At 45.1% G+C, this 13,960-nt stretch overlaps 1 protein-coding gene across 1 annotated transcript in view; it reads left to right on the top strand.

Moving 5' to 3' along the window:
- iglon5 (IgLON family member 5) overlaps window positions 1–13,960 on the top strand; it is a 387,846-nt gene that overhangs the window by 284,693 nt on the left and 89,193 nt on the right. The gene's annotated exons all lie outside the window — the stretch shown is intronic.

The following is a 13,960-nucleotide window of genomic DNA, read 5'->3' as shown; positions in this document are numbered from 1 at the left end:
GTTTAAACGCAGCAAGCACCTGCATTGCATCTCCAAGCCCAGGGTGGCGTTTTATGGCTCCTTTATTTATGAATCCTTTTATTAGCGGATTTTATTATTTTGCAAGGCCTGTAATTCCCTTCACTACTGTTGTGCACTCCTCAGAGCTGAAATGGTCGCAGTGTCCCGGGAAGGAGGCCTGCACTCTGATGTTGGGTGCTGCGTCTTCATGGCCGTCCCAGAGACATGCGTGTCACCTTGGCTTGGCCCTCTGCTGGTTTGCGCATCAGCGTGACCTTCAAGGGACTGACATCTTGTCCGGGGTTGGTTTCTGCCTTTAGAACATTAGAAAGGTTTGAATGGACAGGCCATCCCATCTAACGAGCTCACCCATCGTAGTCAACTACTTGTCATAAAATGACAAACAAGTCCCCACCGTCCTCCTGCCCATCGCACTACTTGGTCGCTAATTTCATGTGTCTGTGGTTTACTGTGTGGAGAAGAACGGCTGTGAAATGTGATCTGAATGAGCTTTCATCTGTGACCCCAAGTTCTCACCAAAAACTCATTTTAAAGTGATCGTCTGCACACATTTGACAAATTCAATTCATCATTTTGGACATTTCTATCCTGTTACCTCTTCGTCTCCATTTGCTTAAACTGAACAGAGTCCACTCCTTCCATCGTTCCTGTCCCTTTGCTGTCCTTGGTCCTGAATCAGCTAAGTTGCTCTTTTTTTTTGCTCTTTCAGTCTTTCCTTCTCACTTGCTGTCCATGGTCCTGAATCAACTTGGTTGCTCTTTATCCTTAAAGTTAACTAGCTGTGCTACCCACCTAAGGCAGCTTAGAATCGAAATCATCAGCAAAGACCTCAGTGTTAACTTTTGCAGTGAAAATGAAACACATGTGTCTCTGTTGTATGCCACTTGGTATGGGATTTGTAAAAGCAGCGCTAATGCTTTTTGATGCGCCATCTGTTGGAATGACATCTGCAATGCATACTTCTCTGTTATGTGCCATTTGGCATTTAGATTTATTAAAGCAGTGTTAATTTTTTACCATCCAATATGACATGGATATCCAGAAAAAAACACACAGGAACACTGGCAGAAAGTGCCAAATCCATAAAGTTTATTTGTGGAAACTCCTCTGGAACTGTTAGAGTGCCAACTTCGGGCCTCAGATATCCCTGCAGCCCTGAGTTTCCGACTGTGGTATAAAACACATGGAGCAGAGATACATTGGGGGAGCTTCCTGCTTCAATAGGTTGGGCTGGAGGACTTCTCCTAAATATTTAAGTATAGCCCCCCAATTCACCCTGCCCCTATAGCCCCGCTGGTATGAAACTCTAGGGCTCTTCATGTCAACATGCGCTCTACTGCCCCCCAGTGGCTGCCACCTCCCTGTTGATTTTTAGTTTAACAGGTTACAGGTGATAAAGTGCCGTAACTGGCACTCAGGCACCCTTAAATCCAACAAAAGAGGGCCACTCATCCCCTAAAGTTGGTCGTGATTGGCGCTTTATTCCAAATTCTGACGAAATCCCCTGCGTCTTTTTTCCTGGCTCAACTCAGCCACTGCAGCAGTAAATAATGTGATTAAGGTGTTTAGCCACAGCTACTCACAAACAATTAATCTGAGAAACAATTCAATTTGAAGCGCAGAAGCCGTGACCAAGCAAACATTCAGCAGAGCAAACGGAACCATCTAGTGCCAGGTGCCAAGTTGCACCCATGCCAGCCCCTGAGCCATGTGCTGTGTATGCCCAGTCAGACCCACAGAATGTGATTAAAGAGTCTGTGCCATTACAAAAGTTAGACACACGCGTTTTTGGATGTGTCTGTGTACATGAGTGAGCCCTCTGGTGGGCTGGCAAAGGCACGTGCCCCTCACAAACTGGAACAGCGGATGAGAAAATGGATGCCTGGATGGATGGATGGATTCCTGTTTTAGTTCAGATAATATAACTGCTGAAAGACACACGTCTTGGGGAATTAGTTACACTTCAGCAAGAATATGTATCTGCTGCTGGCATGAGCATCCCCCCTCCTCGACGTGATATTCCCAGGCTGGCACACACTTTGGAGGCGATGTTTCTCCCCATGGGGGCTCTCGTAAGCTGCTTAGACACGACTTAAGGAGGGCGAATTTCTAAGCTGCAGCTGAAGACTGGACCACTCCTGGAAGTTCCCCTTCTAATGATAGTGTAGCCTGGCGGTGTTTGAGGTGGACTGTGACCCATTAAGATGCCAGTTCAGGTCTCAGCACTGACCCTCACTGTAGGCCGCACTTGACACTCAGGCTGCCATTTTTATTGTAGGCCTGTGCTGTGAAGGTGTTGGTCACTCCTGAAAGGCACTATATACAATAAGGATGGCTCATTTATGTTGTATGCCATACCTACTGCACATATATGGATATTGTAACAAAAAGACAAGAGAGGCGAGAAAAGGTTTGGGGGGATCGGCCCCCGTATACGTGAAACAAGAATAAACGGTCTAACAGAGTAGTCAGTGGAGACTGTGTGTAATAATGGGACGGCCTGAGAACTGACGCAGTTGGGGTTTTATAGGTGGGAGAGAGGAAGGGGTGTGTCTTCTGAGTCTGCCGGAAGTGATGTCACAGGAGGGGTGGGCAGAGGAACCGGATGTGCAGTTATTGCGGCTTCCCTTCTGGGGTTCTATTAAGGAAGGAGAAGTGCATTAGTGCAGCCAGTCAGCCCCTGTTTCGGGGTACAACATTCAGTTAAGCCCACTGGCGGCCCCCCATGTGCACGCGTCTGACTATATATATATATATATATATATATATATATATATATATATATATATATATATATATATAGCGTGGCTTGCAGGATGTACTATTGGTGGTGCGATGGCTGGCCTGCTCTCAACCACCAGATCTCCCACCGTTTTGCCACAATCACACAACGTGTCTATCAGCCCCAAAATTCCCAAGTCAAGCAAAGTGCAGGCTTAACAGATTGTGACTCGGCACATCCATGGTGGACACGGGTGCAAGAAGACGTTGGCCTGACTTACTGCCAAAGTGGCTGCTTTAATTCAAGAATTCCAAACTTCATCATCTGAAGTGTCTGCATGAGTAAAGTGCTTGAAGGTCGAAGGTTTTTGGCCGTTCCACCGACGATTCAGCAATCAAAGCATAGAACTCGCCAGACCGTCTGAGGACCACCTGAGGACCACCTTACTGGCTCTGATGAGGGTATGTGGTGCTACCTCGAGGTGACAGGGGGCGCTGTTGCTAACTATCTTGTCTCTTAGCACTGCAGCTCAGACAAGACACCCCATGAGTCTGACTGGCCACGCCCCCATCACTCCAAAATGACCCGCCCACCCCTACCAGTCCGAAGCTCTGAAAAATGCCCACACCTGAAAGGGGGCATCTCACAGCAGGGCGGCGCTCCCAGTTCGGCCCCCCTGCGTCAGGGTATCATTTGGGCCCCAGCACTCCGATGCGCCAGTTTATTTCTTTGAGTTCTATTATTGTTTGTGTTGCCTCGCAGTTAAACTGTGTCATCCAGCTGGCACCCAAGATATTTTTGGAACTCTGCAAGTCACTCTGCTCCGCACTTCCCTCTTAACTTTGACAAGTGAAAGTGACAGTTCTTATTTAATTTGCATATTTCACATTGTGTGTGGGGTCACTGAAATAAATGAATGAGGACATAATCCCCCCTATTAACAGGACAAGTGTCTGTGTATCTGTCTGGTTGCTATGTCTCTCTCATTCCAACATATGGTGCATCGCAATCATTTGTACAGTAGGTAGAAAATGATAAAACGAATGGCACGTTACAAACTATATTTTAATAGGCAGTGCATTGTAAATGTTAACGCTGATGTTGATTACTTCAATTTCAACCTGCCTTACACAGGATTATTAGCTAGCCCAAATTAATAAAAGGAGAAGCGTCTCCGTCTCTTTGTATCTGTACATCATTCCAGTTGTTACGTATGTCTCTGTCATTCCAACTGACAGCACATTAGAAATATTTCTAGTAATAAAATTCTGTGCATTTGTCATTCCAACAGTTGGTGCATCACAAACATTTGTAGTAATGCATTTTATTGTTACAAATGTTTGTGACACACCATCTGTATGTAGTTTTATTACTACATACTTCACAAAATGTGTTTCAATAGATGGTGCACTGTACGTGGTAACACTGAGGTCTATGTTGATTATTTAGATTTCAACCCACCTTAGACGGGTTCCACAGCCATTCCACCTTAATGAAAGGATACCCGTCTCTGATTCTGTGTGTCTGTGTGTCTGTCCAGCTGCTGTTTCTCTATCACTCGAAACAGAAAGCACATCACAAACATTTGTAATAATAAGATGCATTGCGTTTGTCATTCCAACAGATGGCACATCACAAATATATGCAAGTGGTAACACTGAGGTCTATGTTGATTATTTAGATTTCAACCTGCCTTAGACGGGCTTCATACCTTAATAAAAGGATTCATGTCTCTGTCTCTGTGTATCCGTATGTCTTTCTAGTTGTTATGTCTCTGTAATTCCAACTGATGGCACATCACAAACATTTATAGTAATAAAATGCTTTGCGTTTGTCATTTCAACAGTTGCTGCATCACAAACATTTGTAGTAATTCATTTTATTGTTACAAATGTTTCTGATGCGCCATCTGTTGGAATGACAAACAATGCATTTTATTACTAAATACATTAGATGGTGCACTACAGATGTTAACGCTGAACGCCTACATTCGATTTCATCCTGTCTTGGGGATGGGTAGCACAGCTAGTTGAATATATAAAGAAATAAGCAACACAAAGCCTCCCTCACGAAACATTCCATTATTTCTGCTCTCATCTCCTTGTGTTTTTTTTTTATATTTATTTATTTATTTATTTCTGTTCAAAATATCCCTCCATAACCCGGGACCCAGATCTCTGTCTACTAAATAAAGCCGTGCAGGCGTCTCTTTGGGTGTCTTTGTTCCGAAGTGAGCCTGAAACCTGCCGCGTAACTCTGGGCAGCCCGCCTGTGATTGGTGTAAAGAAATTCGGACTTCGTGGCAAACGAGCGGCAGCCGAGCGGAGCTGTCAATCATGTGACTGTCAAAAGGCGCTCAGTAGCGTAGCCTCCGGTGCTGCGTAAATCAGTGAAATTTAGGGACGGGTTAGAGAAAACGCGGCTATTGTGATAAGTTTTTATGACATACAATATTTATACAAACATTCCGTGCTTTAATGTGCTAATACAACAATTAGGCACGAAATGTTCTTGCACATTAAAACAGGTAATTGATCTTGGCAGCTAAAAGACCGCTGATATGTAAACATGCAGTATATGCATTTATGGATTTAATTGACATGTTTAATCACTCATTATATTACAGCTGTTACTGTGAAAATCTGCGGATAATTAATACATTTTTTCGGGAATCTTTTGGTGAATACGGTGGTGGGATACAAGGCGTGGACTGTGGTGTCAGGGGGGCACTTTGCTAAGAGGTCGTCTCTTTAACATTGCGAAATAATACCCCAGTAGTGATCAGGAAAGTCAGGTGGTCCTCATTCAGTTATTTCCAGGTTCACAGGTAAACTTTTACCCCACAGCTCAGTCATGCCGCGTTGGCGCGGGTCGAAGGCGCTCCGTATCCTGAGCTGGAGCAGCAGGCTGTAAATCAGCGCCTGACCAGCTAGTCCAAGACCGGAGTAAGACCCCAAGTGGCAAACCCCTCTACTACCCACTTCAGTACCTTCACCAGGCAGTCTAGGGGCTTGGCAATATATTATTTTTAAATCTGATATTTAATTAAGATCAATATTCAAAAGCCAATATCGCGATGGTCAGAACTCATATTTGATTTTCCACAACTTCGTCCGAAAGTTCAATAAAATCCGCAAAGTCTCCAGCGCTCGTTTTAACTGCGTTTACGGCGTTGATGAGCGTGAAAAGAAAGCGCGACCTGCAGATGAGGAAGAGTTTAGAACTAGTCGAGGGAGCTCAGCTGTTTGCAGTTGGTTTGGTTTTACCCAGGATGACATCTCGAGCAGCCGGGCACCACAAGGCAAAGCACGTTACTGCGTCTGAAGAGGCCACGCAGGCGCGTTCACCACCAGAAGGCAGCGTTGTGCTTAACGCTTCGGCGAAAATGACGTCAGACGTAAAGGCACGCCCCCGCGCACGGAATTTAATGGGGACGCAGCGTCGTGTATCCAAAGCGGTGAATTTTAAGGAGAGGCTTCTTACGAGGATGACAGAGTGGCGAATGGGCGATTGAATATAACGCAGCAGGTCACAAAAAACGTGCACAAATATCTGAGGTACACGTCTTCATCGTGTTGGTCACCCACTCATGAAAACATTATGACCGCACTCCATTCCCCGCTTTTGGACACTCCACCATCTTCTTTTTTATTTCTTAAAAGTCAATAATTCTTCCGTTAGCAGAGGCACACATTCTCTGCGTGTTTACATGCGCCTCAATAACCCGATTTCTACAATGTCATGTAAACCCTTGTTCTGATTAGAGAAATCGGGTAACCTAATTAACAGAGCTACATTTCTTTGTGAATAACCCGATTATGTGGACATGTGAACCCTTTAACCAGGTCACTGTTAAAAGAGTTTTGTCGTTTGCGCATGTCCGTTGCACTCTGTCAGCCTGTGTATGGATTTGCTTCACCACGGGTGTAAACTCCAGGCCTGGAGGGCCGCAGTGGCTGCAGGATTTTGTCCTGACTCTTTTCCTAATCAGTGTCCAGTTTTCACTGCTAATTAACTTCTTTTCACTCTATTTTAATAGCCCTGTTTTTAATAATCCAGTCTTCTGAATTGATTCTGTTCTTCATTAAATGCCAGCAAAACAGAAATGAGACGTGAAACGAGCCGACAGATGACCAGCTATATTGGGGCTTCAAACTCCAGCCAACTTCACTCCAACCAGTTTCTTAATAAGACGCCAATTCTTGCTGTTAATTATTGTTTATTCCATGGCTTGTTGCTGCTCTCCTTCTGCCACAGCAGGCATTTCCAACACTGTCGATATTCTGTTATTTTCTAAGAACAGCGTCACAATGTTTTGGTGACCCGAGAGATCAAACTTACTGAGACCTTCACCTTTCTTTATTTTCAGATATCGTGTGATGGGCACAGGTGAGCTGGTCATGTGGTGGCTTGTTTCGTGTCTCATTACTGTTTGACTGCTAATCATGGAAAAAAAAAACAACAAAGGGGCCTGAGTCAAGGTTATTAAAATTAAGGCTAAAGAAGTTAATTAGCTGCAAAAACTGGTCACTAATTAAGAAGATGGTTAGAATGAAAACCTGCAGCCAGCTCGACACCCCTGGTCTATACAGATACATTTCCAGAGGCAAATGTTGGGGTGATGCAGTGGGCTGGCGCCCTGCCCGGGGTTTGTTTCCTGCCTTGCGCCTTGTGTTGTCTGGGATTGGCTCCAGCAGACCCCCATGACCCTGTGTTGGGATATAGCGGGTTGGAGAATGGATGGATGGATGGATGGATAATCGGGGTGAAGTGACCTTTGAGCGAGTTCTTGGAGGTGTGAACTTACACACCACTGACTAGAAGTCCCCTTAAGGCTGATATATACACCAGTCTCAGGTTTAAGTCGAAGTTCACAGGCTGAGCCTGAGGAGACCAGCGAAGGAGCGGATCAGCCAGGACCTCTCGATGCCGCAGCCGCTCCGACAATGGCAGCGAGGCGGCGGGCAGTTCGAAGAGCAGAGCTGAACCTGGCAGGGTCTCGTCACCCCCGGGGTGGACAGCCGTGAAGACGAAGACGTGCTGTCCGAGGTGTAGTAAAGGGGACACACATGGAAATAAAGAACCCAGACATCAGAATAGATGAACCGAAGCAGGTGGTGCGTTTTAATTACTAAGTTTCATGTAACGTGAAAAGAAAATGTAGTAGAAACAGACACGAAAATATGAGCAGAACTGAGAATAAAATCAAAGGCCTTGGGGCTCATGGACGACGTTAAGCAAAAGTTTACGAGTCGCGTCAAAGAAGAGCTGCTGCAGAATCCGAATGCGGAGCGCGTTGTGGTGGGCTGTTTAAAGACGGACTCCCTGAAGACCCAGACAGTCCTGCGCCTGATTTTTTCCTAAACTAATAAGAGGGGACGTGAAGTCTGACGCTGAGATCCGAGCTGCTTATCGCACACGTGGAGCGACTCCATCAAGGCCTGGACCTTGGACTTCTCTCCCTGTCTTTCTCTCACAGACCCTTTTGTGAACAGGACCCCAGGGTGTGCGCCCAAGTCAATCCCAGCCATGTGTGGCCTGTAGGGGGCGTAACTGAGCCGTAAACGCTTGACAGGACTAACGCACAAGTGCCGCCGGGTGCAAATGAACCTTTTGGTTTGTTTTACAGGAAGTACTTGTGCACAGGCTTTCTCTTCCTCGGGTTCTCCTTCTTTAGCAATTCTTCCTCTTCCTCTTTCTCTTTGTCCTGCACTCCCCCCAGATGCGCTGGGTAACACGGGGGCTCCCTTTTAAACCCCACCTGGAAGTCCTCATGAATCATTACCTCCCAGAAGCCATTCCAGGTCAGGCAGAACCACCCTGGAACAGCAGATTTGCCTTCTGACAAAACTATGTGACACCCTATAGGACCACAATTCCCATGGTGCCCTGCGGGCATCTGGACAGGGGCTCACGAAGAGGGATGCTGCCACCTAGTGTATGAAGAAAAGACACAAGCACTGGAGGTGATCTCCAGTGGTCCATCCTTTCATCCAGCCCCCTGGACGAGTAAGTGGGGGGGGCGGGTACCATTCCTTGATGCCAGTCCTAGTGTACTCTCTGCGCCAGTGGCCTGGCTGAGACAGAGAATGCCATGTCTGTCTTTGTCACCATCCGTTATGCTGGCCTCCTGTCCTGGTGAGGTAATGATGTCCATCTGGCTGGACTGCCAGTCCAACCATGGCACACTCTGCTGCTTGGCACTGCAGGAGGGCTCACTATATAAGTATGGGGGTCTTTATCATATACAGTGGGATGCAAAAGTTTGGGCAACCTTGTTAATAGTCCTTATTCTCCTGTATAAATCGTTGGTTGTTACGATAACAAATGTCAGTTAATTATATCATATAGGAGACACACACAGTGATATTTGAGAAGTGAAATGAAGTTTATTGGATTTACAGAAAGTGTGCAATAATTGTTCAAACAAAATCAGGCAGGTGCATAAATGTGGGCACCGCAAAAAAGAAATGAACTCAATATTTAGTAGATCCGCCTTTTGCAGAAATTCAGCCTCTAAACGCTTCCTGTAGGTTCCAATGAGAGTCTGGATTGTGGTTGAAGGTATTTTGGACCATTCCTCTTTACAAAACATCTCTAGTTCATTCAGGTTTGATGGCTTCCGAGCATGGACAGCTCTCTTTAACTCACACCACAGATTTTCAATTCTATTCAGGTCTGGGGACTGAGATGGCCATTCCAGAACGTTGTACTTGTTCCTCTGCATGAATGCCTTAGTGGATTTTGAGCAGTGTTTCGGGTCGTTGTCTTGTTGAAAGATCCAGCCCGGTGGGCGCAGCTTCAGCTTTGTCACTGATTCCTGGACATTGGTCTCCAGAAGCTGCTGATACTGAGTGGAATCCATGGTCCCTCAACTTTGACAAGATTCCCAGTCCCTGCACTGGCCACACAGCCCCACAGCATGATGGAACCACCACCATATTTTACTGTAGGTAGCAGGTGTTTTTCTTGGAATGCTGTGTTCTTTTCCTCCATGCATAACGCCCTTGTTATGCCCAAATAACTCCATTTTAGTTTCATCAGTCCACAGCACCTTATTCCAAAATGAAGCTGGCTTGTCCAAATGTGCTTGAGCAGACCTCAAGCGGCTCTGTTTGTGCTTCCTCTTCATCACTCTCGCATACAGCATCTCCTTGTGTAAAGTGCGAATGGTTGAACGATGCCCAGTGACTCCATCTGCTGCAAGATGATGTTGTAGGTCTTTGGTGCTGGTCTGTGGGTTGACTCTGACTGTTCTCACCATTCGTCTTCTGTCTATCCAAATCTTTCTTGGTCTGCCACTTGAGCCTTAACTTGAACTGAGCCTGTGGTCTTCCATTTCCTCAATATGTTCCTAACTGTGGAAACAGACAGCTTCAATCTCTGGGACAGCTTTCTGTATCCTTCCCCTAAACCATGATGGTGAACAATCTTTGTCTTCAGGTCATTTGAGAGTTGTTTTGTGACCCCCATGTTGCTACTCTTCAGAGAAAATTAAACTTACAATGGACCCCCTTAAATACTCGGATTCACCTGTGTATGTAGGTCAGGGGTCACTGAGCTTACCAAGCCAATTGGAGTTCCAATAATTAGTTCGAAAAGTTTGGGAATCAATAAAATGACAACGGTGCCCAAATGTATGCACCTGCCTGATTTTGTTTGAACAATTATTGCACACTTTGTGTAAATCCAATAAACTTCATTTCACTTCTCAAATATCACTGAGTGTGTCTCCTATATGATAGATTTAACGGACAAAAACCAACGATTTATACAGGAATATAAGGACTATTAACAAGGTTGCCCACACTTTTGCATCCCACTGTAAGTATGGACTTTATCAGGCATTTCAAGCTCACCGCAGCAGCACATGTCCCTTAAGAAGTGGCGCTAACAGCCGAGGACAATCAGGTGAAACGATTGTGTCCCTTTGAGGACCACTGAAGTTTCTGTCCCAGATGTTATTTAGTGGATTCATTGTTTTAGAAGCAACTGGGACTTGAAAGCAGATTCCAGGCCGGTTATTTCATATCAGTCGTTCTTGCTTATTTATCGCATGACTTTTCAGTGTTTCATAGCAAAAAAAAATTTAAAAATTAAAAAGCCGAGCTGATTGTCCAGGCGTTAACCCGCCTCGCTCAACATGCAGGGGAAGAGCCTCGATGTTGCCTGCGTGTTCCGGCCTGTATCGCGATTTAATTTCACGCCTCGACGGGCATCGGTGGGCTTTTTCAACTGCCCTCAGTATTAATAATACTCAGTGGTGTGCAGAAACCGGAGCGCTGGAAAATCATTATTCAAATCTACTGGGGCTCCGCAGACCCTTTCTCTTTTTTTTTTTTTCTTTCATATAACGTCGCAAAATGAATTGCAGTAACTGGCCAAATGAATGCCGATGAGTGTCCACCGCGTGCTGCTGTTTGTCTCCACCGTCCTCTCTGCTTGGGGTCATTTAAGGGCCGTACCCCCCAAAATGTATTGCGCCCCTCCAGTAAGTGTAGTCTCGAGGTGAGTAGAATGGCTTACTGGCAGTAAGAGGGGCAAACCCGAGAAGGGCGTGAGTGAGGGGTTAGCCCCTCACGGCATCCTCTCTGGGGTTTTCTGGACTGGCACCCTGTCTGAGGTTGGCTGAACTGGCATCCTCCCTGGGGCTAGCTGGACTGGCACCCTCTCTGGGGTTGGTTGGACTGGCATCCTCTCTGGGGTTGGTTGCACTGGCATCTCATCCATCCCATAATATTCATGAAAGGCACTATATATAAAAAAAAAAGATTTTTTTCTGTGTCTCTAGGGTGGAGTTTTTGGCCCGCAGTGCTGATGTAACGTTAAGGTTATAATTAAGATTAGGGCTGGTGTTATTGAGTTTAAGTGTAGGAAGGGGTAGGAATTAAAGAATACAACCGTAGAGCACTGACCAACATCAGGGTCTCCCATTACAGTTGTAGTTTACGGACTTTAAGGTGAGAGTAAAGGTGGGGATCAACCCGCAGCGAGTAACCGAGACCCTCTTCTAAAACCACCTGCAGTCTGTTACCATTAAATACAACAGTGACATGTGACCCAACAGTGACAAGCTGTCACCCGCAGTTTGAGAAAGCTACAGGTAAAGGGAGAGCCCAGCGCCAGCTCTCTGCCATTTTAAAACTGGATTAAGTGGGTTCAGTATACGGCCTGATGACGGGATGATGACAATAATTATGATAATGATAATAATAATAACAACCTCTCTATATAAAAATACAACGTCTGTCTGTCTGTCCACTTTTCACTAGATTAACTGATTCAGATCTGACTTTTTTCTTTAATTTGCTTGAACATTCCAGTTGATTTTGCGTCTTCTCTCATCACATTAAGAATCACAGTTCTCTTGGAGGAGCGATAAATTCTCACTAATCCGAGACAGAGGCTGTGGGCCGAGGGGAAGGGAAAGCGTGACGTCAGCCTCCGATCAACTCGGTCTGCCTCGCGCCACGTGTTGGAGCGTAACTTGCCTCCACTTAGCTAGTGATAACTGTTTGTTTCTTGATCTTTAAAGTTTGTGCTGTTTCAGTACCACGCGGGCGGAGCTGCAGAGGACGGCTAGTGTGCTAATAAAACACTAAGCTCTGTGTGTGTCCAGTCCCTATGAGCAATCTGATTGGTCACTTGGATTTAGTGTAATCTGATTGGGCAGCTGGGCTTTGGTGTGATCTGATTGGGCAGTTGGGCTTTGGTGTGATTGGTCACTTTGGCTTAGGTGATATGATTGAACGAGGAAGTGGGAGTGTGAGGCACATAAGGAGGAGTTAAAGGCATGAGAGGCCCGCTGAGAGCGTTGCCTTCAAAAACCGGGACTGTAAAAGCGGGCAGGAGATGAGCAGGGTGCCTCAAAAGTAACAACAGAGAGCTGAGAAGCAGGCTTTATGGGAAACACACGTGCAACAGAGGGAGTGCCAGCCACAGACTCACGAGGATACCAAGGAAAGGAGCTGGAGGTACACGTAGGGCAAGAGGGCAAATGTTTTAAAATGTCTCCTATTAGCTGTCTTTGAGGGGCTCATCATCAATAGTACACTGAAATGAAATGGCATCCCATGCCAGGTTGGTTCCTGTTTTGCTAACAGGGCTGCCAATATGAACTCCCTTTCCAAGGGACCCTAAATTAGATTACGCAGGTTTGAAAATAATTAGTAATAGTAATGAAGGATGATTATTATTATTATTATTATTATTATTATTATTATTGTCAATATCATCTTCAGTAATGCCCTGTAAGAGACTGGCATCCACTCTGAGGCTGGGCCCTGGTTTACATGTAGCAATACGCTCCGAGTCCCTGTAAGCCATAAATTGAGTTAATTGAGTGCAGTATGTGGTTTAATTGAGGATGATGATAATAATAATCATCATCATCATCATCGTCACTTTAATCCTCATGATTATCAATTTTGCCCTGCCAAGGAAAAGCATCCCATCTACACGTAGCGCTTTTCTTGTAAATGATGGTATCAGGATGACCTTCAACCCTCAGAAATAAGCAAATTTGGGAATGTAATAATAATAATAATAATAATAATAATAATAATAATAATAATAATAATCAAGGTAGTCATCATCATTATTAATAATGCCCTGCGATGGTACGTCATCCAATCTGTGTGAGGCTCCTGCCTCGTGAATGGTGCTGTCAGGGTGGGCTTCAAACCTGAGAAACCCTAAATTAGATGAAGCAGATTTGGGAATGTAATAATAATAATAACAATAATAACACATTAATAATAATAGTAAGAATGATAATATTCATAATAACAACACATTATTATTGTTATTATTACTATTCCTAACTGCCACCTTCATCTTCAGCAGTGCCCTGCAGTGGACTGGCATACTCTCTGGGGTTTGCCTAATAATGGCACCCTGAGTCAGATTACATGAGTTCAGTAGAGGGTTGGATGGAGGATAATCATCATTGTCATCTTCATCATCATCCTCATCATCAATATTGCCCTGCAGTGGAAAGGCCTCCCGTGGTTGGTGGGTACCTGCCCTGCTCCAAACACCACTCAGCTGTGCTTCGTCTCCATAAAACAGTCAGGTTTCAAAATGGAGGAATTTGTGGATAAGCAGTATGATGAAGGACCCTCCACTCACCCCATCCCCCTCATACCCCCAACTGCCTGGTCATTTTATTCTTTTTTTTTTTTTTAATAAGATGAAAATGTCAACACTTTACATGTT

The sequence above is a fragment of the Polypterus senegalus genome, chromosome 12, assembly GCF_016835505.1.
Source record: "Polypterus senegalus isolate Bchr_013 chromosome 12, ASM1683550v1, whole genome shotgun sequence".
NCBI lineage: Eukaryota > Metazoa > Chordata > Cladistia > Polypteriformes > Polypteridae > Polypterus > Polypterus senegalus.
This window is presented reverse-complemented; position numbering and strand designations above follow the sequence as displayed.